Raw genomic sequence first — 26869 nt, 5'->3', positions numbered from 1 at the left:
TATTTTTCAAAAAAGCATGTTTCGCAACATGGCCACACCGCGGCGCGCGAGTGTTGTATCGAGTTTCCAGTATAAAACCATACAAATGTAAAAACCCTACAGCATGAAACCCTGCAAATGTAAGCTACTCCGCAACGTGCATAACAGAGGGTGCTAGTGTGCAGGCCAAATGTGTAGGACGATGGTTTTTAAAGGATTTTCATCTATGTGTCATGTCAGTTCGTCAGTTCTTCAATGTTCAAATGAAAAAAAATGATTGAAACGTAAGGGTGGTTTCACACTTTCACAATATTGTTTTTCTTTCAGGACATCAACTTGGTCTAGGTTTAATCGAAACGAATAATTCGTTACCTCTTGAACGAGAAGGTCTTGTCGCTTTTGGACGTAGAACTACGTCTTATCACAGGAAGTCAATCAAAAATTTAAATTTCAGAGCAGCGGTACGAAAGAATGAAAGATTTTGACAGTTAATAGCTTTTCCAATTCAGAACGGATTTGGTTGGTTCGCATACCATTCGATTCGCAAAAGATGCAGCAATTGTGTGACTTTTGTGTAAAGATCGTTTTACAATCGCTAGATAGTGAAAACCAACGAAGAATTTTAAGGTCAAATTACAATAGGGGCTTGACATTTTCCATGTGTTAACTTTGCTTCACAGGCACGAATGACTACAGCAATGATTCGCTAATTGAGGGTTCATTTATTGGGTGGTTCGCTAATTTTGGGTGTTCGTTCGCAGCTTTTCTCGCCTGAAGCAAAACTTAACAATCGCTAGCGAAGACCGTCCTAACTCAGAGGCTTCTTTGCCTGGCTGTTGGAGTCGTCACTCTGATCTCTCTTCAGTTGTCGAATAAATCTTTCGCCTTTTACTAAAGATTTCCGTGGAGAGGGATACTCTGATGAGTCTAATCTAAATTTTTGTTCGTCTCGATCCTTAAGTGGATCGAACAATTAGTTTTCAAAATTAAAATAGGGTAAGGAACGAGTTAAGCAGTGTCACCTATTTTAATCAGTTGAAAACAAATGAGCCGAAAATGCACTTTTTTATTCATATTTTCAAAATCTTTTGATAGGAACATCTTCACAAATCACTTAACCATAGATTTAATTCGCACAAACACAATTTACTGGGTTTCCGACAAGAAATATGATGAATTAAAAATTGTTGTCCAAAAACGTACATTTTTCAGCTGCTGAAGGCAATCGCCACCTCGCTACTAACCAATCCATCCATCACATCCAGCACTGATTACAACCACTCTAAAAGTCAAGCACTCAATTGTCACATACCATATTATTCACTACCTTTTATTCTATTATCTAAGGCTTTGTTACTAGCCGAAAGTTTTATTATTTTATAACAAAACTGGAAATAAATTCTGAATTGACGGAACCTGTTCAGCAGTAGCAGTAGCGGCGGAGAAACTCATGAACTATCGTGTTGCCAAGACATTGTTTCGGTTCTGGAAATAAGAATTATAGGTTTGAAATTAACTGAAACCTCCAATGCTGAAATGTACCGAACGGAACCATTTTATGACCCAAATCTACTTTTTTCCAAAGGTACCTTTGAAAAAAATGGAATATATACATTGTGTGTCGGTTTGCCAATGCAATTTCTCTTTTCTTTTCTTGGGAAGAGGACAGTTTCTCCTCCTTCTGGTCCTCTAAAATCAACCAGGGGTTGCATTCGACACCACATTATAACTGTTTCGAGAGCTGCAAAAATATTTGGCAAGCTGATTACGACCGTGGCTCATTACCTCCCAAAGTCATTTTCTCTACAGAAAAAACACACATCTTGAGTGTGCTTTGCATACCAAAAAACCACCTTCAATTCGTGCCCTGAAAGCACTCTGTCAACAAACGAATCGTTCAAATATAATTCAACTTGTTTCGTCTGTCTTGCACCCAAAAGCAGAAAATAAAAACAAAAATGACTTATGATGATTGCATTTCATTCATCAATTTTTGTGGCTTCAAACATATGAACAACGCGTTGTGGTGCGTACCACCGACCGTTCCGCTGCTTTTCGCCACTCGCCAATGCACTCCCGGCCTCGGGACGAATTGGACGCATATGCACCCAATGCATTTCGGTTTCTGAACGCCTGCCAACCGATGTCAGTCACAGTCAGCAAAGTCATTTTTTGAAATGGCTTTTTGTTTAGCATAAATTACAATGTATGCACACAGCTCGACTCGACGACTGACTGCAGTCTACTGCACTCCCCCACAAGGGCACCACCGCGTCTTGGAGCGCGCTCCACCACCGCTCTCGACCACTCGCCCGCGGAACACCCTTTCGCAACGAAGTGCGGTTGAAGCTTGAAGTGCGGCGTGAAACTTTTTTCTTCTGTCTCCGTATTCCTACGGGCTTCGTCCGTTTGTCCTTTTGCGGTTTGTTGCCAGCTGCTAGGAGTCGGTTACCAGGACCGACTGACCGCGGAGGAGTGATGGTAATTTTTGTAATGAGTTCATTGTGAATGCCTTGAATGCTTTCGCCTTGTCAACGGCAGTCCCAGCCAGGCTTGTGTCGTTGTCGTTGACGTTGCCGGTGCATTCAAGCACATTCGCACACATTCAAGTACACATCCCGAGTCATTGTTATTAAAACGATGCATTTGGGGGGCGGAGGAGTGCGGGAAAAATCCCCGACAAGATGAACGAGACTTTTGGACTCAATGTTTGCCCAGCAATTGTGTGCGGTCTCTCTTTAAACCGGCTTCGAAGGCACTTCTCGGCGGCAGGGGCTGCGAACGGGTTGCAGCGGACGGCGAAGCCGAGACAACGACAGGCAAAGCGCAATGTCTTAATTAGGATTGATGAGGTAATCCACTGCCAGTCAACGACGGATGCGTGCTGCGAAACTCTGCGATAATTGATTCTGGCGGAAGCGTGCATGCGAGCCCCGCTGATGTAAGCTGAAAAATGTGATTTCTACACGCAGGAGCAGTGTTGGCCGACCCGTGCCCAATGACCCACTTCCTTTTGCTACTTGTAACTCTGTACTTTTACTTTAACTTTTACTAACATCTTCTTGACTAGATGGAAACATTAAAGTTTTAGTGGTGAACAACAAATCATACCTCGGAAAGCACTGCACGTAGGCAAACATAAAGCTAACAAACTGAAATGCTCTCTAATGCTATTTGGCAAATCCCCTAAATCTAACAAAACAAGCTCCCGTGCTGTTCTCTTGTAGCAAGCCAAACTTCGCCGCCAGGTGGTGCGCACATCGTAAATAAGATTGTACGAAATTTAATTAAACACAGCTAATTATTGTTTCTACTGCGTTCCATCCCACTGTGTGTTTGCATATATTATTGCTTTTGCCATCGTCGGCGGTACTTTCCCAGTCGAGTCGAGTCGAGACCGAGACACACACACACTTATCATCCCGACATCCTAGTATAGTGTCGTTCGCATTCCACTGCTAATAAAACTATTTCTCATCGGTTTCATGACTCCATTTCCCCAAGCCCAAGCCGGTTTCTTCTGCACCGTCACCAGAAGCGCGTGAGTCTCGCCGAAAATGTTGAGAACACACGCCGCTGCTCTGCTGGTGCTCGACGGCAGCCCTCGAGAACCATCACCGCGGCGGCGGAGTAACGAACACGGAAGAACTGCTTAGAACCATGGTACCACTTCACCACCGACCGCCGGAGCAGTTTCCCTTTTTCCTCCCAGCCGTGGTTTTGGTAGTGCATATTATCATTCATGAATATTCAGCTCGCCTCGAACCGGTAAGGACTGCGCGAATTCGGGGATCGAGTCGTGCGCCTGCAAGCTATGCACCACACGGCGGAACACATTTTGTCATTCCGTGTCGCACACCGTACCGTACCGGTGCACACGGACGAATGGAAACAGAACGACATTGGCGGTTTCGCAACTGCAAACCAATCGCCTTGGGAGAGCCGGCAATGCAATGGCAGAGACGCAGCGACCACTAGGACCAGACTAGGGCCAGTTCTGCGTACGTTACCGGCAACGTCCGAGACTATAGTACTCCCGAGGGTAGCATTGCGAAGTTTGATAGCACACCGGGCTAACTGTAAGTAGCCCGGCTGCTGAGCTGGTCGTAGGCGAAAATGACCGCCGGAGGAGCGATTCCGTTGAATGCGGTCGATCGAAATCAACTGCTGCCAACAACGTGGGAAGATGATTGAATGGGAATGGAACGTTATCAGTTAGTTGAATCGTTCAAATAGTATTACCAAATAGTAATTTAGTGTGCTTTAGGCTGGAATCGTTTTGGAAAGTTATCTAAAAACGTAAAAATTTTATTCGGTAGTCGAATATTTTAATTTATTTACTTTTAACACCGCTGGGCAGCGCGACGGTGTAATCGAAAACGGTGCATTGGACTGATCGCGGTGGTTCAATTGACAGTCAAAACAAACAACGGAATAAAACAAAGCGCTACAAATCGAAGACAGTGAAATTAAGTTAAATTAAAAGATTAAGTTAAAGTGAAGCTGTGGTGGAAGAAAAATTAATGATATTGCAGAGGATGAGAAGCATTTTTACCCAAAGTAAATTGTTGCATGGGAGTTTCTAATCTCACACATTTTGGTTTGTTATCATGGTGTTAGAGTAAGAATTAGAGAATTGAAATTTCCATTTTCACCCGGTAAGTAATGATCAAATTGTTTAGTTTTCATTGAAGGAAAAAATAAGCCACCCGGTGCACCGGGGTGGTATAATTTGACTACAAAATCTGTAAAAATCATGTAGGAAACATTTGTAGAACTGAAAATAATCTACAATCTCTGAATGGAACATTTTCAACACGTTAAGATCAACTCACCAAACCGCGCACGTTGCAGTAAACCATTTGCCTAAACCCACCTCCACACGTATGCAAGTAAGTAGCCACCCGGAACCATTACCGGCCACCGGTCACTCGCTGCTGGACCACTCCGCACCGTTCACCGAGTTAGGCTTCTCCTGACCGACCGGTCGGGTCGGTCCGAAACCGGATCGGAACGCAGACGATCTGGAAAACGACTATTGCCCAATAAATTTTCAATGTTTTCTCGCTTCGCTTCACAATATTTCTTCCTTCCACACACCAGTGGTTCATCTGCATGCTGCTCCTACTGCTGCTACTGCAAACTGTCAAGCGGAAAATTTGCATATAAATTCTGCAGTAGCGTCCCCACAGTGTGCACAGGACCCGGCTGAAGCTTGCTTGCCGGCTGCTGAAAGCTGGTCGCACTTTCTTTTCGTCCCGGATAACTTTTTTTTCTGTCTTCTGTTTGCGTACAGATAACCCTCAGGACGCTCTGGATGGCGATGCGATGGGGCGGGCTTTATCTGCAATCCCATAAAATGTTATAGTATGTTAAAAAGTTAGTTTAAGGATAGATCAAAACGAGCGAAAATGGCGCTTTTGATGTTGCGTCGTTCCCGCAACCCTTAGCCTTGCGGGGGTCGGCTTGGTGGGCGGAGCGCAGCCATTATTTAAGTGCACTGCCGAGCTCTGGTAACAGATTGAAATTGATCCCCGGGAATCGTTTATTTATTCAAAATTGCTTTGCCCGTACTGCTTACTTCGGTTCTCGGAGGTCCTTATGCATTCGGAGGATAAACATTTAGTTTTATGGACTTTTTTCGGACCCTACCGTCACGTCGAGGGGAGCCGCAGCCGCAGCAGCATGTGTTTGTTGAGAGTAAAAATAAATTGTTATTGAAAAGTGAGAAGGTTGGCCGTCTCCGGTGCCGCCGGTTCATTGGACAAATACAGTCATTAGGCGACGCGCGAAGTGCTGTGCCCATCGCTGCCGGAGCGTTAGCTCAAGTGTTAAATATTTGCATTTATTTTTTGTTTTGAACCGGCTGAAATTGCGGAATTTTAAATTGAAGTCGAGAATGAGACCTGGGAGCTGGCGGAACTGAATTCCTAGTTCTGAGGTTGGTGAGCCGGTGAACGCGAAGAGCCGGTTGCATTCCTCTCGTTAAACTTGGAGACCAAGTTTATCGTCTTATCTAAGTAATGAACTCCCGAGTGGAATGATGGACGCCGGTTTGAACTTGATGATAAAAAATGGCGCCCCGGCAGTTTACTGGAATTCTGGTAGTTATGTTTTTTAAAAGTTCCACGTAAACTAGAAAACTTTTAGCCTTAATTGCGAACCTCTTGACTCGTGACTTTAAGAGCACCGGATCGGATCTGACAAGCTGAAGTCATCCAGTACTTCATCAGTCAGCATTCCGGTGACCTTTTCCGGCTGCAATTTCGCTACGAAGCTACGAAGGCCCTGCAGCTCGGTAATGGTGAGAACTCTACCGTCTCAGCTGTTGTACCGTCGCTCGACAGCGGCCAGTCAGTTTAAGCGAACGATATTTCACTCACAGCCCTCCGTTGTCGGCTATTGTCCTGGTTCTGTCTCTGGACCAGTATACCGGTATACCTTGACTTTTGTCGAAGCTTATGTCGATATAAATCTCCAGTGTCAACTGCGCGCTCCGCTCCGCTCGGTAGGTACCTCGTTTCCGTCGGCGTTGCGGCGTTGATCACGCGATATCGACATACCGATATGGATGGACACATGGATGGATCTGCGAGACATATGCATACTAGTTGCCCACCTCTCAGCTTGCCCCTTTCCTCGTCCGAAGCTGTCAACACGATAGAGGTCCCAAGTGTCTTACCGACGGACGGCCAGCGGACTGACTGCTCGCCGTACGCGCTACCTTGTAGTCGGTCAGTGCACTCTGCGTTTGCGTTTTGTGCTAATATTTGCTTAGACGTCGCCTGCACCGTCTCTCCTTGCCCTTCGCATACGACGGGTTCTCCTCTCTCACCCGCGCGAGGATTAGATCGCAATGCATGCGTGTGTCGTGTGTGCCTGTGTCTGTCTGTTGCTTGTTTATATTTCTAATAAATTTCAACCATAATCGTACATTATCGACTGCAACGCTGCTGACTCGCTAAGCCGGAGAATGTGGAACGTGCGATAGTTTCACCCTTTGCTTTACTTTTTCTGCTTCTTCGAGTGACTAACCGTCAACCCGCTGTAGTTCTTTGGATTCCTTGCACAGGATTAGGGTCGTCGCTCCCCTCTGTCAATCACTGCGCTCATCCGATCGCAATCTGATTGCATAATCGTGCACATTCCGTGGTTAGGCAGAGCGCGCTTGCGCATCTTTATTACGCGACCATTCAGTGGAACGCTTGAGCGGTACCCATAATGATTAATGATCTTCCCTCCTTCCGTCTGTTTCACCACAAATTAGTGTCTTGGTCGATGCGAAGCATACATGGTGATCGTCGCAAATTAATCGCTGCTCATTTGAAGCGATCAATTTGAGTGCCCTTAACCGAGCCGCATGCAGTCGAGTTTAGAGGTTAGAAGCTAATGCCTGGGGGCCCTTCGGCCATTGGCCTGACCACGCCGGGAGTCGGCATCGCACATTGGAACAGCTGATCAACTGGAAACCAGACGAGCGACTTGGCTGCCGGTCGACGGTTATTTACAATTCGCGAATCATTAGAGATGTGCATAAAGTAGCTTTATTTATACGCTCGCTATCGTGCAGCTCTTTTTCTCGGCTTGCTTCGATTCTCGTTTATTATCGAGCACACATACTGCACACGCAACAGGACGGCCGGCGCGGCAGCAGATTCCACTCGTACGCGAGTTTATTTATACACTTCCACTCGGTTAGCACAGTTGCGGTCGACCAGCAGCGCGAGCGGCGGCGGCGGCGACGATGGCCAGCCACTGGAGCATGGCCGACGCTAAACCGGCAATGCAGAGCAGCGCAGCGGTGCGGCTGGTTGTACAGATGGAGTAATTAATCTCACTTTGTTTCCACTTCATCTGGTAGGATGCCAAATTCGTGAACGACTTCTACTCCTGTTGCTGCTCTGCGGCAGAGTACGCGCGCGAAAGTGTCACCGGATGTGCGCCGCCACCGACGAGATGGGTGGCAAGCTGCCGATTATGGACCACAGAATAACGAACGGTGGTAGAAACAAATTTATTTTTAGTGTCATTTTTTAGAAAGTTTTATTAGAAATCGGAATGGCTAAATTTTTCAGTACTTCTCAATTTAATTATCAAAAGCTATGTTGATTTAGCACTCGATACTCCTAAACGGTAGGGTAGGAGAAATTTCACCTTTTTCTGACGTTTCCACACTTTATTGGTGGTCTTTTCGAGGGGTAATATCATTTCACGTCTTTTGTTCTACTGTAAAGGGTGTACTTCTTACGGTCATAAAGGGGAGTAGTTGGTATCATTAGTCAAAATTATTTAATTCTTTTATTTCTACTTCGTAACTGTAATCCGGACATTACGCGGGTATCGACAACTTTGCCTGAAGGCTGCTCGTGCCTAATATCACTATTTGCAACCTTTTTTGGTTTAACGAGCCCGGCAAGGGCTATCCGGTCGACCACAATGGGGCCAAATCACAAAGGCGTGAGCCTTATGGAAAGCCAACGATGCCGACACGTACGCGAGCGAGTGTGAGAAGCATAGCATCCAACACTTACTCCACTCAGACAAGCGTGCGACGAACAAACGCTTTTACTGTGTGCATACAATCTGCCTAGACACAGCCTCATAGCGTCATTCTGCGCAGTACACTCATGAAACCAACAGCTCGTGAGCTGTCAACAACCCGCCAACATGAGTAGGATGTATGGCTGCAGAGTTTGCTTTATTTCTTCTTTTCTTCATCTTACGCCCTCGCTTCACTCGCTTCTGACGACGATTCGGAAGCCTCAAGCTAATCATCAGAGTGAAACCGGAGTCGACTGGAAACTGCGTGGTAATATTTTGAAGACCATCAGGAGGAATTCCAATCTGTCGGACCGTGATTTGGCCTGGAAATTCAATGCTGCCCATAGTACCGTGAGGAGAATTCGATTCCGGGAAGGAATCAAGTCGTATCAAGCTAGCAAACAGCCAAACCGAACCATAAAACAGAATAGTGTGGCCAAACTCCGTGCTCGAAAGCTATACGACCGCGTGCTAACCAAGTTCGACGGATGTCTTCTGATGGACGATGAAACCTATGTCAAGGCTGACTTCGGGCAAATGTCTGGTCAAAAATTTTACTTGGCAGCGGCTCGGGGGCATGTTCCAAGCAAATTTAAATTTGTTTTTGCCGACAAATTTGCACAAAAATTTATGATTTGGCAGGGCATTTGCAGCTGTGGCAGAAAAACGAAAGTTTTCGTTACAATTAAGACAATGTCTGAAATTTGAATTAACGTCCTCTCCTTTTACGTCTGAAATTTGAATTAACGTCTTATCTTTTTATGTCCAAAATGTGTATTGACGTCCTTTCTTTATACGTCCAAAATTTGAATCAAGACTTACACCCGAAATTTAATTTAACTTCCTCTCATCTTACGCCTGAAATTTAAATTAACGTCCTCTCTTTTTTAGCCCGAAATTTGAGTTGACGTCCTCTCTTTTTACGTCTGAAATTTGAGTTGACGTCCTCTCTTTTTACGTCTAAAATTTGAATTAACGTCCTCTCCTTTTATATCTGAAATTTGAATTAACATCATCTCTTTTTACGCCCAAAATTTGAATTACATTCTCTCTTTACGTCCGAAACTTGAATTACGTCCTCTCTTTTTTCGTCGGAAATTTGAGTTAACGTCCTCTCTTTTTACGTTCAAAAATTTGAGTTAACGTCTTCTCTTTTAACGTCTGACATTTGAATTAACGTCCTCTTTTTTTTACGTACAAAATTTGAATTAACGTCCTCTCTTTTTAAATCCGTCTCGTTTAAAAATTACGTCTCTTTTTACGCTCCAAATTTGAATTAACGTCCTCTCCTTTTACACCCAAAATTTGAATTACGTCTTCTCTTTTGTCGTCAAAAATTAAAATTACCGTCCTCTCTTTTTACGTCTTAAATTTGAATTAACATCCTCTGTTTTCACGTCCAAAATTTGAATCATGACTTACACCCGAAATATAATATACCGTCCTCTTATCTTACATCTGAAATTTGAATTAATGTCCTCTCTTTTTTAGCCCGAAATTTGGGGTAGTCTTCATTATACATCTGAAATTTGAGTTAACGTCCTCTCTTTTTACGTCCAAAGGTTAAATTAACGTTCTCTCTTTTTACTACCAAAATTTGAATAAACGTCCTCTCGTTTTATGTCCAAAATTTGAGTTGACGTTCTTTCTTTTTTCGTCCAAAATTTAAATTAACGTTTTTTCTTTTCCACATCTAAAATTAGAATGAACGTCTTCTCCTTTTAGGTCCAAAATTTGAATTACCGTCCTCTCGTTTTACGTCCGAAATTTCAATTAACGTTCTCTCTTTTAACGTTCAAAATTTGAATTACCGTCCTCTCCTTTTACACTGAAAATTTGAATTACGTCTTCCCTTTTGTCGTCCAAAAATAGAATTACCGTACTCTCTTTTAACGCCTAAAATTTGAATTGGCATCCTCTCTTCTTACGTCCAAATCATTTGAATCAACAGCCTCTCTTTTTACGTCCGAATTTTATATTCACGTCCTCTCTTGTTTTGTCCGAAATTTGAATTAACATCCTCTCTTTTTACGTCCAAAAATTGTATTGACGTTCTTTCTTTTTACGTCCAAAATTTAAATTAACGTCTTCTCTTTTTACGTCCAAGATTTGAATTAAAGTCCTCCCTTTCTACGTCCGAAATTTTAATTAACGTCTTCTCTTTTTTTAAATCCAAAATTAGAATCAACGTGCTCTCTTTTTGTGTCCAAAATTCGAATAAACGTCTTCTCTGTTTACGACCGATAAAAGTGTAAAACTACCTCCTCCCTTCAATCGATTTTGTCATTTGAATATTGTACCTATTCGAACTTAATGTCCGGAAAGTGAACCGCTAAAGAACAGAGCGTAACCATCCCATCCCTTCAACCGATTGCAAACTAAAGTCTTGTACGAAAACGTGGCGTGGTAGACGGGATATTCAAGCATGTGACGTGAAGCAAAAATTTTCAGAGTGAAGAACTGATGCACTCAAAGACTAGCGACGAAAGTCTTTAAATGCCTTCTATTTTATTACTGTCCAGTATAAAAATAATTGAAAAGTACGAGAAAAGAAGTAATGAAACAAACTTGTTGATAGGATCCAAACAGAATGGGACCAGGTATGAAAGGGAAGGAGTAGAAAATTAGGGAAGGGAAGGTCATTGAAGGAACGCTTAAGAAGTACCGTTCTTTTTTTTCTATCAAAGCTGGTTGATCCGCAGATCGAACCAAGCTGGTGGTTTTAATCACGAGACTTGCTGCAGTGATTATCGGCAACGCACTGCTTGTTTCTATCGCACTGACCGGTTGAATAACTGGCTATATTCTCGACGGTAGAGGCAAAAAGCAGTCTTTATCGTAGCATACGAAGTGTGTGGTGCATATACAGGGAATGACAGAATTTGGTATTGAAAAAGCAAAGCCTAGGTACTACATTCCGTTATCGGAACTTGACCCTCTGTTTTTATACGACAGATTTCGCAGCTAGCTTTTAGAGTACAGGACAATTGCAGGGCCAGTTACTACGATCCTATTGACTCTAACAGCCTCTCCCAGCTGAGATTAGAACATATGACCACTAGCTTATTAGGCCAGCATGATACTTTGAAGCCAACTGGGAGAATTTGGTATTAAACTACTTAATATAGCGGGCGGCAGTAGTTTAGTGAGTAAAACATTCGGGTATCAACCGATAGAGCGTCGGTTAATCATTATTCGCATCAGACACTTCCTCCTTTTGATAAGCGTTGCTTTAATAGCCCTCCCTTACCTAATTTACGACTTGTCTCACCCAGGAAATCCTGCCATCACTTTCTCATTCCATTCCTTCTTACTTAAACTACCGTTATAAAAAAATAAATACATAAAAAGGCCAAAAAATTTCCGCTTAATCCAAAGTTACACATGATGCGTACCACAACTCGCGACTGCACCCTAGCGAATATTTCATCCATTTACAAGCAAACTTCGCTTGTTTGGTTTTGCATGTGTACATCGCCAATAATGACATCATCGTCATCATTATCGTCAGACGCAAGACAAATGTGCTCATGTTGCAGTTTCTTGGCTGCCACTCACTTTGCAACACACTTGTCCGGTGTGCGTCTTCTTGACAGTGTCCATCGCATCGCCCATCGGCATGGTGGCCTACTTGGACGACGCGCACGACACATAGTGGTGCAAGTCGGTTGACAGCTGTACTTTGACAGTTGTGTCATAATTGAACGATCATTGACCCCTCCACCGGCTTAGGACGAAACGAAATTCGACACTTTATGTGTACGAGAAAACCGCAACAAGAACGCCGGCAAAGTTCTTAGCGAGTTTCCAACACCCGCACACATACACACGTACAGCAATAAAGACACTTTCGCACGTCTAATTATCATATTTTAATGGAATTTCCTAGCAATCGAAAAGTGAGAAGAAACGCCGCTTCAAAGTTGCTCCTTCAACAGGCGCGGTATCATTTTTCACACCTCCTTTATGTGTTTGTGAGTGTGTGTATGTGTGTGTGTGCGGATTTGTGCGCGTCTGTCTATTGGCGCATAAACAAGACGCCCAAGCCCGAGAAAAAGGTTTTGCCCCCAGAGGCGCATTGAAGCCGACAAGAATGATAAGAGCAGCAGCCGGTCTTAGACTTAGACAGTGTCTGCTCCTGTGGTTCCCTCCGGTTTCTAGCTCTCGACATCGCCATCGCATCGGTGTGATAAGGGATCCCGGGCGGCTGACGGTCGGGCTGTCTGCTTGTCGGTCGTTTTTGCTCTTCTGCTGCTATACAGGGTTCGTTCTTTTTTCTTGTATGAGCTCGACCGAGAAGAAATTAAACTTTCTCGAGCCGGAATTTATGCGGCGTCGGGATGCGGAAACATTTGCCATTTGTTGAAAGTTCGATTAATTCCAGTCTACGTAGCGGAAGTCGTTGAACTTTGTTCCCGGTTTTCCGAACGGAAAGTTTAGATTAGCTTTGCGGCCCGATGAATGCAGTTTCAATAAAATTATGTTGCTGGGGGAAAAAGGAACAGGTCCTGTCACCCTGTTGCTCCTTAAATCGTAAATCATCTCGATACAACTCGACTAATCGGAACAACACTTAGCAGTTGACTCCTGGTGGGACGATTGAATTTTACGAGCAGTGAGCTTTGTTCAGGCGAATCACGCAACACGCGTGAAACGCGATGTTATCGTCATCGTCTGCGTCACCAGCGTTGTCGTTTGACGAAACCAGGTGGCCCACCACCGGGGCGTCACTAATTAATGGGCCAATTATCACCTACAGTATCGGGGTTTGGCGGCGGTTGATATTTTGCGCTATCATTAGCCGTTCCGGCGAAGTGAAAATTTGAATTTAATTTGATAAATAAGTGATTGCTTCGGCGGTTTGCCAGCCCGACTAGGTAAAACCACTCCGACGGAATCAATTATCGCAACTCACGCACCATCATCGGCACAAAATTACCACCTATCGCCTGAGAGCCATCGGCAGATAACCCGATCTTTGCCTAGACGGCCATCGACCTGCCAGTCAGGGATCACGAATCAGCCATTATCCTGTGCCCAAAAACTTTGTGCTCCGTCTGTCGCCGGCTCCGCATCCCACGACATGGCAGCACTCTAACGAACCGATAAAAGTAATTCAGTTTCGTGTTTTATTATGTTGTTATCATACGAAACAACTTCAGTCCCGTCGGTGCTTTGCTTCCTGCCGGGCCGGAACACTTCCTTCTAGGACCTCGAAGAAAGCCAGAGAGAGAAAAAACAACAGACCGAAACAAAGGAGCTACATAATTCATTAAAATGCTCTACACGTACTTGCTAACCGAACCATCCGGCGGTTTTGGCGTGTGCGAAGAAGCTACTCTAACCGCAACCACGCATCAACCCAACCACCAGCCAGGAAGCTCACACGGGTGAGTGATTTCTCCCGGGTTCTTCCCCGAAACGGACCAGGTTCTACGGGTGTCCCCGCTACTGTCTGATGAAAGCTGACGAAATGAATTTTAGCTTTCATTAATCAGATTTGTGCGATAGCTGCGATTAGGTGAACACAGAACCAGGAGGAGGCTGCCTGGAGGTGAAAGAACCCGCGTACATGCAATGCAGGTGCACGCGCGGGTCGCAATTTTCGGGTCGATGGACGACGGCCCTCCGCAAAGCCCTTTTGTCGATCGAACAAACAACAAACACAGGTAGGCAGTGCCTAAAGGATGCTTGATTGGGCTCACATCTAGATGGTACTTGTTGCGAGGCTTATTTTCGGCAATATCTAGAAGTTAAAAATTCCATTAGTTTTAGCTGTGTTCCAATATCATGACATTACCAGTTATTAGAGAGTTGAAAATTAGCGTTGACGTAGAGACCTTTAGCATCGATATTTGCTGCAAAATATGAAAGAATACATAATAGCTTACAACGTTTAGATCAATGTTGCTTAAAAATTTGGATGAAAACAATGCGTCTTCCGAGTAAACGGACAATACGACATTTTGTGTAAAAACTTCTTTGCAGTTGTTGAAATTGATATTACTGACTCTATACATTTAATTTTATCCAATGCTGACTTCAGCTTTGGCACTCAAAACCTGCTCTCCGCACAAAAGCTCCGAATTTATAATTGTAACAACAGACCTCATAGTGCCTAGACAAGTAGTGGCGCTGGCATCACTGGATATTTGCAGGTTATGTTCTGTAATAATCACACAACGTTGATAGATTGAACACACTTGAAGACTTTTCTGGCAAAAAAAGGTATAATATAGTAAAAATACGATCAAAGGTTGACGCAAATACGGCGAAAGACGACGATAATCGGAAATAACATAAAAATACAATGAAAAGGCGACGAAATGACGCTAAAACAGTGACAAAAAACCAACACGACAAAAAGATAGTTAAAAAGCGTCAAAAAGGTGTCGGAAAGATGACAGATTTCTTCAAGACGACGAAAGATCGACAAAAAGGCAGTAATAATACATTTTTTTTTGTATTTACAAAGAATAGAACGACGCAAAATGGACAAAAGTGACATAAAGTGGCCATTTGGCTTCTAAATGACCTTATTTTACTTCCATTAATCTTATTTAATCAAGCCGATGTGATTTGATGTGTCACAAGATGAGTTATCCTAAAATACAAAAATGGCCCCAAAAACCGGGTACCGGATGTTCCGGGACCAAAGCTGATGTGGCTATTTGCCTTCAAAATGTCTTTATTATACCTTCAATAGTCTTATGTTATCAAGCTGATGTAATTTGACGTGTCGCAAGATAAACCATCCCAAAATTCCAAATTGTCCTCAAAAACCGGGTACCGGATGTTCCGGAACCGATGAAAAAATGGCCGTTCGAGTCTAAAATGTCCCCATTGTACTTGCATCAATTTTATTTTATCAAGCCAATGTGCTTTGATGTACCGCAATATGAGTTATCTCAAAATATAAACATGTCCCCCGGGACCTGGTAGTGGGTGTTCCGAAACCGACGCAGAAGTGGCCATTAGTCAACAAATATTCCCTAACATAGCTTGGGTGCCAGTTTTTGGCCATAACTTTCAAACGAGGTAAAGAAAGCGAAAGTCGGATTGAAAACTGTGGCTTTTCTAGATGTCGCTGAAAGCTGAGACTCCCCTACAATACTAGTTTTCCAAAGTTAGGAAAATTTCAAGTCTCTGGCTCGTTCCGTTACTAAGTATCAAGCTTTGTAAGTATGCCGATGGGTCGAAAACTACCCTAATGCACTAAAGATGTTAAAACTCCTGCTCTTATTTCTTCATGCAGTGCAACGAGTTTTTGCGAGTGTGTGTTTAGCTAACAGCTACAGTCTTCGTTAGTCGTTTGTCGTTGCAGCCCGATCTGCTGATACCGATTAGTCATGACAGCTCGTACGCTCGCCCGTGAGTAGAATCGAGGGCGAAGATGATGATGAAGAAGAAAAAGTATTCTGTCACCTCTCTGGCGTATTTTTTGATATATTTCTATTGTACTTTCGTCATTTGTTCCTTTTTTTCAGTCTATTTTTGTTTTTTCTTTAGTTTTATGGTAACTTTTGTCGTTTAGTCATTTTTTCCGTTTATCGTCTCCGTCTTTATCAGTGTTTTCCCATTTTTTTATGTCTATCAATTGTATTCGTTATCATATTTTTTGCATATTTCGATGCCGTCTTGGCTGTCGTCGATGTTTTGGGATCTTTTTATCGCATTTTCGTGTTATTTCCGACTTTCATCACTTCTTTGTCAACTTTTCAATTAAAAAGGTCAATCGTCAAAGGTCTATCGAACTACAGAAATCTTATTAGGAACTGTTTATATGTGCGAAGAAATATAAACGAAAATATTTCACTTTTTCGAGTATTTCAACCAGGAAAATGTCAGTATTAGAATATCACGCCAGCAACGAGTTTAATGGTGAAAAGTTCTATTTGCTGTCAAAGTGAAAATTGCAAATTCAAATTGACAGCATCGCAGCATTAAAGCAAATCTTCCCTTTTTAATTCATTACGCAGTAAAGTACTATTTTGTTCGTTATTTCCTCTTAGAAGAACTCTGTAAAAACATTCATATTGGCTCTGGAAGAATAAAGACATGCTTTTCGGGATATTATTCACTTGTATGTAGCGTAGTCGTGAGTTTTGTAATCGAAAGAAATACAGCAAAGTTTCGTTAATTGGTGGTTCGTTAATTGGGCGGTTCGTTAATTGGGCGTTCGCTAATTGGGCTATGTGACAACTTGAATGTCAAAATTGTATGGAATTTTCGAGTTTAAACATTTCTAACAACTGTCAGTCGGCCCAATTAGCGAATCAGCTGGAGTGCAGTCGTGGCCCAATTAACGAATTCAGGCTGTATATGCGTAGATATTTGCACATGATCCGTGGGACCGCAGAAAATTCCTAAATCCGTAGAACTACGGACAAAGCCGCAGATCAGGCAACACTGGTTGTCAGACTAACTGCCAGTACACGCTTCCGGTGACCCCCCACCCCCAAAGATTGTGTAAACATCTTATTACACACTTCGGGCAAATCGCTCAATAAAGTTTGTTTATCAGAATACGAAAGAAGGTAACATTTTATGATTTGAAAGGTAGTTTTGCCCGCTTGGTTAGGATAACGAATTTCCTCGGGAAGAATCAACTTTCCAGAGAATTACATAATTCTCCACGACCAATCCCGAATCCTTCACTTTTTTACACCCCGAAATCGGTGAAGAGGCCGAGTCGTCGTCGTCGTCGAGCAGGCCTGCTGCTGCTGCTGTTGAGATTGCATCCCCGGTGACCCAGTGCAAAAAGGCGATAACCTTCTTGCCTGATACGACGACGGTCAGTTTTGTGCAAAAGCACACAGACACACACACATACACACGCAGACATATGCCGGTGCTGATACGCACCCGACTGGTGGTGTTGTTACATTGTGCAAACTTACGTCTTCTTGGACGTGGTGCGGTTTGAATCCGGTAATCATCGGTAGGGTTCTTTCGGTTGGGGCTGATAAAACACTGCATCGCGAGCCTGCCCGGACAAAAATAAACCTCGGTTGTCGGTTTGCACTGGAGGAAACTCTCGCACCAGCACTGTGCGATGCACTTGTCGGCAGTAAAGTGCTGATAGCCAGCGCTCGAGTGTAACGTTGGAATACCGATAAGAGCCACCGCAAGAGGTCACGCAATCGCACCCATTGTATGGTTGAACCGCAACGAGTTGCATCGTTTGTTGGCGACAGCTCACGTAGTCCTTGGTTGGATCGGCCAGCGAGGTTGACTCACCGTGTCGTTTCGTTTCGTTTCGTTTCGTGTGGTCTCTTGGAAGCTGTGCAAATTTGCAGGTCGGATGATGATCGCTGGTCGGATGCAGGGGTGGATGCAACCGAGAACTGCACAAACCGGCGATGGTCGTAAAAGTATTCTGCACCTCTTTACGACCGCAGTGACATACTTTGCAGACCGATCCTGTTGCGGTCCGGCCGGCTGTGACTGTGAGCAAATGTTTAACATTGCATAAACTGCGGAACGTACATATGCACAAATAAACGGCAATAAATCATGCCTGATGAAAGGAGCAGCAGACGTTGCTGCTGGGGTCACTCTGACGCGACCCAAACCCAGCCCGCTGGTTTATGGCAGATCACTTTTCAGGGCGCGTTGCCTGCGACAACTCTGACAGGCTGTTGTACTTACCCCAGAGCGTGCCCATGACCGGCGAACTCTTTCCAACTACCCCGACGACGACTTAAACTTGATCGGCCCCTTGGCAAACGAATGCAAACAATTCCTCTATCATGGCGTTTTCAATCAGATTCTCACCGCGTTTCAGCCGATCACGATCCAAGTATCGCGTTTAGATTTTCGATTAATTCTCGATTCTAACTCCAGTCCAGCGGACTACGAGACGAACCGCAGCCGGTGGGCGAGAGAGCAAGAGGTAAAAAGTAGCACAAGTTCTGCATTCACAAGTAGCCTTCCATTCTGCCTGCACGATGCGAACTTTTTTTTCTCTCCTAGCCTGGCTATCGTTAAGTAATAATAATAATACAATTAAATTTATCGGCGTTTAAACTTTAAACCGCACCAACAACAACGGCCGGGTTCATGACCTTCTGGCGGTCGAGCGGTGTGAGACCTTCGTCAATCACCGATCCGAGTGTGAATTATTCAGTTGATCTTTATCCGGTGACATTTCGGCTGGCCGGCGGGGCAAAAATTCTGTATAGAATGTAAATTTTGAGAGGGAATCCGAAAGTTCATCAGCACGGCACCGAACAGGTCATCGAGTGGAGCGATGCGATGGGATGGGATGATGAGCGAGGGAGGGGGATTCTGATTCGAGAGGAAACCCTGGGCGGCAGGTCAGTGCCAGATGATGATAAATTATGTAAATCCATTACGCTAATGTCCTGCCGGCTGCTGGTTCACGATGCTGCGACACCGGCCGCCAGCCAGCGATGGTGGTGATTCGACGAAGACGACAACTTATTGCCTGCAATCCGTCGTTTATCGTTGGTTGCTGTGAAAAATGGATTCCTGAAAGCGTGTAAATCCATCGAGCTGTACGATTTCTGGCGGATAATCGCACGGTTTTTCGTTTCCTTTCGGAAATTTTCTGCAGTGCAATTCACTAAATGCTCAAGCACTTAGGTTGAAGTCATCTGTCAAACTAGTCAACCTGTCAGAGTGAGCTCATTCGACCTAGAACTTCATGGGAAAGCCAACCCACGCCATGCCGTGTATTACTTCCGCTTTAATAATATCGATCGGTAAAAATCGAGCAATTCTCATGTCTTGCCGTCACCGACACCACAGCCAAATGAAAACACAGCCCGACCCAACCGATAAATGGCAACAACAACACTAGTAGTAGTGGTAGGCTCGTCTCGTTAAACCGCCGTCTGGCGGTCGGTATCAGCAAGAGAGTGGAAGAGTGTGACGAGACGGAACACGGCAGGTTCGCGGGTGGCCTAGGCCTACTGCAATAGCAGACACCGACCGACGACCAAGACCGAGACCGAGACTGAGACTGAGCGTGCTCGGCCTGCTGTGGGATGAGAGCCGACAACCGAGGCTGGCAAAAACCGAATGTAGGCCTCTCATGACACCTTCGGCGTTTGCGGTGGCATATAAAAATAGATTTGATTTCAATATCGCTATGATAATTCCGTAAATGATAAGTTTTCAAGTATTTTACTAAGACGCCCAAATAACCAATAGTTAATTTTACTCTGCAAATGTTGCGAATTTTCACTAATTGAATGTTCTGTTTCTCTCCGTTCGTTTCAGGTTCGTTTTCACCCCGTTCACAATTATGTGTACATCCAGTCCAGGTAACGGATCGACCAGGTCGGCCCCTTGATTCACCTCAATTAGTTTATAATTCAAAACGTTTTATGGAATTCATAAAATTTAAATAAAATCACCCACACATTTTCCGTCCCTCGGCCGGATGCTGCCCGGTGCGAAGACACAAGCAGAAATCACATATTCACCATCCTTCGTGCATAATTAATAAATCGGAGATTTTATATGACGTTTCGTTTTCCCATGGAGTAGCCAGGCCAGGCAGTTAACTACCGCCTCCGTCGACCCACCGTACTTCGATTACTACAGCTGACTGTCGGATTAGCCATTAGCCAATGATGGTTGCGAAGGTTCATCGGAGTCATCGACTTTCGTCGACCGGCCGGGCGGTCTGCCTGCCTACTGGACAGCAGCTGGCAAGCGGGTAATTAATTAAGTTGCCACCACTGTTTTTACGTCGCTCTCTGTATGGCACTTGGAGCTTGGTCGGTGTGATAATTTTTGAGTAATGTAGTTTTTAAACTTTATACAAACCAAGAGGTTTAACTCTCGGACCCGACTCAATGGGCATTCCCCTTGAGGGACCCGGCGGCAACCGTCGTCAACCGAACCGTCAAACCGAGCACGGGAGTGTGAAACTTCAAAAGGGCACTCACTTTGTCCGAAAGTTCAGACATTAGAAGTCTCTTTCCGACATTAAAAGGCTGTCAGTTCGGTGGCTTAATTGAATAATCACCCTCGCTGAATGGAGCTTGCTTTATTATTTATGATACTTTGTGAATATTGGGGGCTGCTTTAAAAACATTGCCGGACACCAGACTTTGACTCAATTTTGATTCATTTGACAGTACCTTCACAACCGAAAAAAATAAAGTTTTGCTGTATCTTTTGTATTTACGATGCTACAATGCTGTTAGATCATTAGCAGCTTAGTGAACGTTCAAATCAAATCATCGGCGAACGAAAGTACGGGAGATGACATAAGTGCACTCAAATCGTTCACAAAAATATTTAAGAGAAACGGTCCGAGTACGCTTCCTTGGATTACGGTGGCTTCGGCTTCGCTGGATAAAGTAGAGACGTAGCACATCAGATTAGTAGTTGTTGACTGGTTTTGGTCTCAAAGATGACTGGTGCAACTGCGTTGTCTAGTGCGCTCCGAACTAGTTTTTCTAATACCTTACTAAAGCAACAGAGTAGCGATGCACCACGATATTTGGAGACACAGCTACGATTACCGGATGTATGAATCGGAACAATATAGGCCGATTTCCAAGCAAACGGGAAAGTCTTCTACACAGAAAACGATTGAAAATCAGTACAATCAGTTCAGCCAAACTATCAGTACAGTGTTTTAGAAGCACTGGAGGAACGTCGTCTGCACCGGGCCCTTTATCAGTGTTCAGGTCAGATTGAAGCCGCTTGCTTGTACATAGACAAAACATGAGATTCTGCAGAATCTGGTGCCACTCTGCTATACACATTTTCGAAGAAGCATTCGAAAAGCTTCGCAGTGTCCCTACTTGTGCAAGCGGTGGTGCCATCGACGTGTACGGGATGAGTAATACAGTCGCTCTTTTTCCGCTTCCTAATATAAGCTAAGCCCCCGGGACATCCAGAGTTCTTTTTAGCGCTGCACTGGATTCTGGAGATGTAGCTATCATGAGTTAATTTTAGTCGTTCTTGATTAGTCGATTCAGCCTCCCGAAGGCATGCTCGATCTAATTCTGACTTGGAACGCGATAACTGGTTGGAAGACCCTTTCTCCATGTTCGAGTACAGGACCGGGACGACTGCAGAAAGCTGGTGGGAATTACTCAACTGTGCTGAAGGGATCAGGCGATTGGAGATTTTGTAGGGATATAAAATTAAGACAATTGGACACGGCTAGTCCATCTGCTGTACTACTAACTAGAAAGTTGTCACTACGGCAGATAGCGGGTCAATATCAACTCCAAAAAGCACAGCTAGACAAAAGCAGACTCTATACTCACAAAGTCGTGCAAAGAGGGGTACCAGAAGAATCCACCGGATGGAACCAAATGAGCAATGTAAACAAACATTAGTGCGGTATGAAACGGAAGAAAGATGAGGTAGAAGGCTGAAAGGTAATGCTAATTCCTTTCTCAATTTGGCTATCTTTCTCTTTCAATTTGTAATTCCTCCTCTGTGATTTTGGTCATCTTCTCTTTGTTTTGACGTAGAGCTACGTCTTGTCGCAGGGTGCCAATTCAAAATTTAGATTCAGGCCAGCGCCACAAAAAAATGAAAGATTTTGACCGTTAATAGCTCTTCCAATTCAGAACGGATTTTGTTGGTTCACATACCATTCGATTCACGACAAAAGATGCAGCAATTGTGAGGTTTTCGTGAAAAGATTGTTCGCTAGATAGCGAAAATCAACAACAACTTTTAAGGTCAAATTTCTCCATACATTTGCCGTTCGATAACTTTGTTTCATAGGCACAGACAACTATTACATACACCAAGCGTACGGCTGCTGCTGGAACTGTTTTCCTAGTGTCTTTTGTGTTCATTTTATCATCTATGGTCTTCAGCACTTTTGTTCGAATGATATCCCCCATAATCTAAAACTGTTAAAAATTAGTCATCGCTTACTAGCATGAAAATACAAAATTAACTTTTTTGTGTTAGGAAATATAGACATAGTTTCTTCGGCAAAGTTGTAAATATTGTAAAAATAAGCAGCTTTGCTGAAGAAATAAAATTTATATCTTTATCGACTGCTGAATTATAAGCCATATTCTTTAAAATTTCTTTAAAAATTAGTTTTTCATTCTTAGCTTTTCTAAGTTGCATTTTTCAAGAATACAATGTTCTAGTCAATTATCGAAGCTCTCAAAATAGATGTTTTTGCAGGAGACAGCAAATCTCTTGGACCTTTACTTGCTGAGTTATCGCATATTCAAGCTTTAAATTTCCATAGTTTCACGAGCCCATGGGGTAAAATGTGGCAAGCGGATTTATGAAATCAGCGCGTGTCGAGTACTATTAACTTGTACGGGTTCCGCTTGTCCCCAACTTCCCAAATGAGAGTGTGTTTCGCGTTCGCTAAAGGCTCGATACACGTCCATTTTTTCGTGTTCACAGATAGATACATGGTTTCTTTGGCAAAGTTATAGAAAATATAAAGGAAAACAATTTTGCTAAAGAAATGACATTTCTATCCCTATCGAGTGCAGAGCTATAGAGCATTTTCTTTGGAAACTCTTTAAAAATAAGTTTTTCATATTTAACATATGTTGGTTGCATTTTACAAGAGTATATGGTTCTAGGCGATTATTGAAAGACTCAAAACACATGTTTTTGCAGAGGGTTACAAATCTCTAGGACCTTTCCTTACAAAGTTGCCGTTTGCTTTGGGTGGCTGGGGACAAGCGGAACCCATACAAGTTTATAGTACTCGACTTAAGCTTTAAGATGAAGCGTTGATTTCATAAATCCGCTTGTCCCATTTTACCCCATAGGCTCATGAAGCTACGGAAATTTAAAGCTTGAATATATGATAATTTAGAAAGCAAAAGTCCCACAGATTTTCGGTCTTCTACAAAAACGATTGTTTTGAGAGCTTCAGTTATTGCCTAGAACATTGTATTCTTGTAAAATGCATCTAACAAAAGCTAAGGTTGCAAAACTAATTTTTAAAGAAATTTCCAGGAATATGCCCTATAGTTCAGCACTCGATAAAGATATAAATTTAATTTCTTCTGCAACGTTGCTTATTTTTTATAATATTTACAACTTTGCCGAAGAAACTATGTCTATATTTCCTACCACAAAAAAGTTATTTTTGTATTTTCATTATAGTAACCAATGACTAACTTTTGACAGTACTTTTGACGTACTATAAGCTTCACCCTCGATCCTGTTTTTCGTTTGCTGCACGGACTGCCCGACTGGAATGTGCGACTCAACTGTTCGACTCAATTGTTCGACTCGACTGTACGACTGTACTCGACTGCTCATCTAGACTGGACTGCTCTAATCAACTGGTTGACACAACTGGGCGACTCAACTACTCGCCGCGACTGCTTGATTTGACTCGGTTGCTCGACTTAACTGCTCGACTGGACTGCTCTACTCAACTACTCGACTGGACTGCTCGACACAACTGCTCGAATCTAATGCTCGACTCGACTGCAGGACTTGACTGCTCGATTCGACTGCTCGAATCAACTGCACGACCTGACTGTTCGGCTCTAATGCGCGATTCAACTGCACGATTTGACTGCTCAACTTGACTGCTCGAATCAACTGCTCGATTCGACTGAACTACTCGACTCGAACGCTCGACTCGACTGCTGAACTCAACTCACAAAACTGGCACAACGTAGTTCTACGCCGACTGATCGTGTCTGGAACACAGTGTGATTTATGTGATTTTTTTTCTTTTCTTTTCAATTTGGTTTACTTCCGCTCTTAGTTTGGTCTTTTTTCTTTCTCAATTTGGTCCAGTTTGATCAGCTTCCTCTTTCAATTTGGTCTCCTTTCTCACTCAATTTAGTCTTCTTCCGCTCTCAATTGGTTCTCCTTCACTCAATTTACTATTCTGTAATATTTTTTTAGACTCATCTGATCGGGTGTAACAGCCGTTTCATGCGCATTGTAGGTTTTGAATGTCTCCGTATTCATCAAAGTGACGTTTTTTTTAATGAAAAGTGAGGAAAACCCAGAAAGAATACTTGCTTGTTCGAGGGTTACTCCTGTGGTAAGTTAACGGAAAATTAGCAGTTAGTCACTCTTCGTGGAAGAGCCAAATTTCGGAAGAGGTTTTTGGGCCCAAAAGCGGGATTCTGATTATAGAAATGTATTTACTGCATTCTTCTTGCCAATCTGAACCCAGAGAATATATTTTCATTAACAAAACTTTTGTTTTAAACAAAAAAAACTGCTTTTGAAATATGCAGATTCGATGACGACTAATTTCACCTTAATATTAAAGAATGTCGATTATAGATGGAGCTAGCGGTTAGTTAGATGTGCGCCACAATTTTTATTGACTTTTCTTCCGATTGTTACGTCTGTTTGTTTCCCCTCAATTTGGTCATCTTCCTCTCTACCCAAAGAGTATTAAGTTATAGATTGTAATTAATACATAATAATAACAATAATAATAATTAGACGTCTTTCTGCTGCTCTTCTATGTGGTCGTTTTCCTCTATCTATTGAATCTTTTTCTATTCTCAATTCTCAACTCGGTCTTGTTCCTCTCGCACTGTCCTTCCTGTCAATTACAGAAGCTATTATAAAAGAAATGACAAAGTACCTCACACTCGTTTGGCCACCTATCAAATCATGCATTTGACGAAACCAACCGAGCATGAATTGTAATTAGATACGAAGTGTTCAACCTCGTTTAATTTAGTTAAAAACAAAGTGAGTTACGTGTCATTTCCTTTATTATATTTTTGTACTGTCAATTTGGTCGTCTTCTTCTCATAGTTTGCTCTTATTACTCGTTCAGTTCAATCTCCTTCCTCTCAAATTGATCTTCTTTAAGCAACTACTACAGTTTTGTTCGATTTGGTTTCTCCTTCCTCTCTCAATTGGTCTGTTTTCTACTTCTTCTTTCAATGTGGTTGTTTCTCCCTGTGCATTTAGCCTTCTTTCGCTCTCAATTTGGTCGGTTTTCCCTCTAAATTTGATCTCCTTCTACTTTTAGTGTGATCTTCTTCTTATGTTGATTTCGTCTACTTTCTCACAATTTGGTCTGCTTCCCCTCTCAATTAGTCGTCTTTCTTCTACTCTTTACTACGTGACCGTCTTCCACTATCCATTGAGTCTTCTTCGATTCTCAATTTGATCTCCTTCCTCTCAAATTATCAGGAAGATATTTGCAGTGATTGGGGAATTCGTAAAAAACTCCCTCGATGAACATCCCTCATGAATATACACTATTCGCCTGCCTCGCTGATAATACATCCATCGGTTTTGAATTTTATCACGAACATAAACTCATTGTGAACCTCGGAATTCGTTCAAAAATTGAACATTAAGTGTGGCCGATTAAGCGGTTATAGGATGGCCGAGGACACCAAAATTTTTTTTAAATAATATCGCAATGTAAAGAAAATAGTTATAAGCAGTTTTATTTCCCTTAGAAGCAGCAGAAGGTGTTATTTCGCACTTTTGCGTTGCACACGATATTCGTATAATCAGTGATGCTTTGAATCGTGAATCATTAGTTATAGGCGAATTGAACCTTTCGTTTCTCTGTTTTCTCATGATGAAATTGTTTGTCGTTGCTCGGGATACATATGGGTCATTCCACGGGAAATTTACAGACAAAATTTTTTTTCTCTTCGGAATATTTTTTTTACGTTCTTTGTCCAAAAAAAATCGACACGTATTTTTCTATTTCGATGTTACTGTTGGAATTCGCAAGATATGATTTTTTAAAGTATTGTAATCTGAAAAAATCACTATTTTTTAAATGCTGATTGTAAACATAGTTTGTAATATCAAAAAATGACTTTCTACCAGATGTATTCACTATTCCACAAGCTTTCAAAATTGGTATAACATACCCCCTTTCGATTGTTTTTCAATAGTTAAATAGTGCATTTTTATAAACAATTGCAATTTTTTCAAAGTTGGAACTTTTTTTTCTCGATTTTTTTTATTTTAAAATATTTCTTCATCTTTCTCGAAGAAGCATGCAAAATTTGGAAATGGAGAAATGAAAACTCTAGAAGCTATGCATGTTTATATCGAAGCGCGCACATTAATGCAAACGAGCGGTTATGCTCAATCGATGCTCTAACCCACGGGCAGCTTCATAACGAGGCCGCCTTTGATGCTATTAAGTGTAACGTGTCGTAGAACCACGCGCGTTCGTCCGGTCGTTTGCATTAATGTGCGCGCTTCGATATAAAAATTCATAACTTCTAGAGTTTTCATTTCTCCATTTCCAAATTTTGCATGTTTCTTCGAGAAAGATCAACAAATATTTTAAAATAAAAAAAATCGAGAAAAAAAAGTTCCAACTTTGAAAAAATTGCAATTGTTTATAAAAATGCACTATTTAACTATTGAAAAACAATCGAAAGGGGGTATGTTATAC

The 26869-nt window shown here is 42.7% G+C and overlaps 1 protein-coding gene and 1 non-coding gene across 2 annotated transcripts in view; both read left to right on the top strand.

Annotated features, from left to right (window-relative positions):
• Positions 1-26869, top strand: part of LOC128741253 (headcase protein) — a 157031-nt gene that overhangs the window by 90657 nt on the left and 39505 nt on the right. The window lies entirely within an intron of this gene.
• Positions 825-947, top strand: LOC128733228 (U5 spliceosomal RNA). Its single transcript, XR_008411903.1, has one exon. It is a non-coding gene; the product is annotated as a U5 spliceosomal RNA (small nuclear RNA).

This window comes from Sabethes cyaneus, chromosome 1 (assembly GCF_943734655.1).
Source record: "Sabethes cyaneus chromosome 1, idSabCyanKW18_F2, whole genome shotgun sequence".
Taxonomy (NCBI): Eukaryota; Metazoa; Arthropoda; class Insecta; order Diptera; family Culicidae; genus Sabethes; species Sabethes cyaneus.
This window is presented reverse-complemented; position numbering and strand designations above follow the sequence as displayed.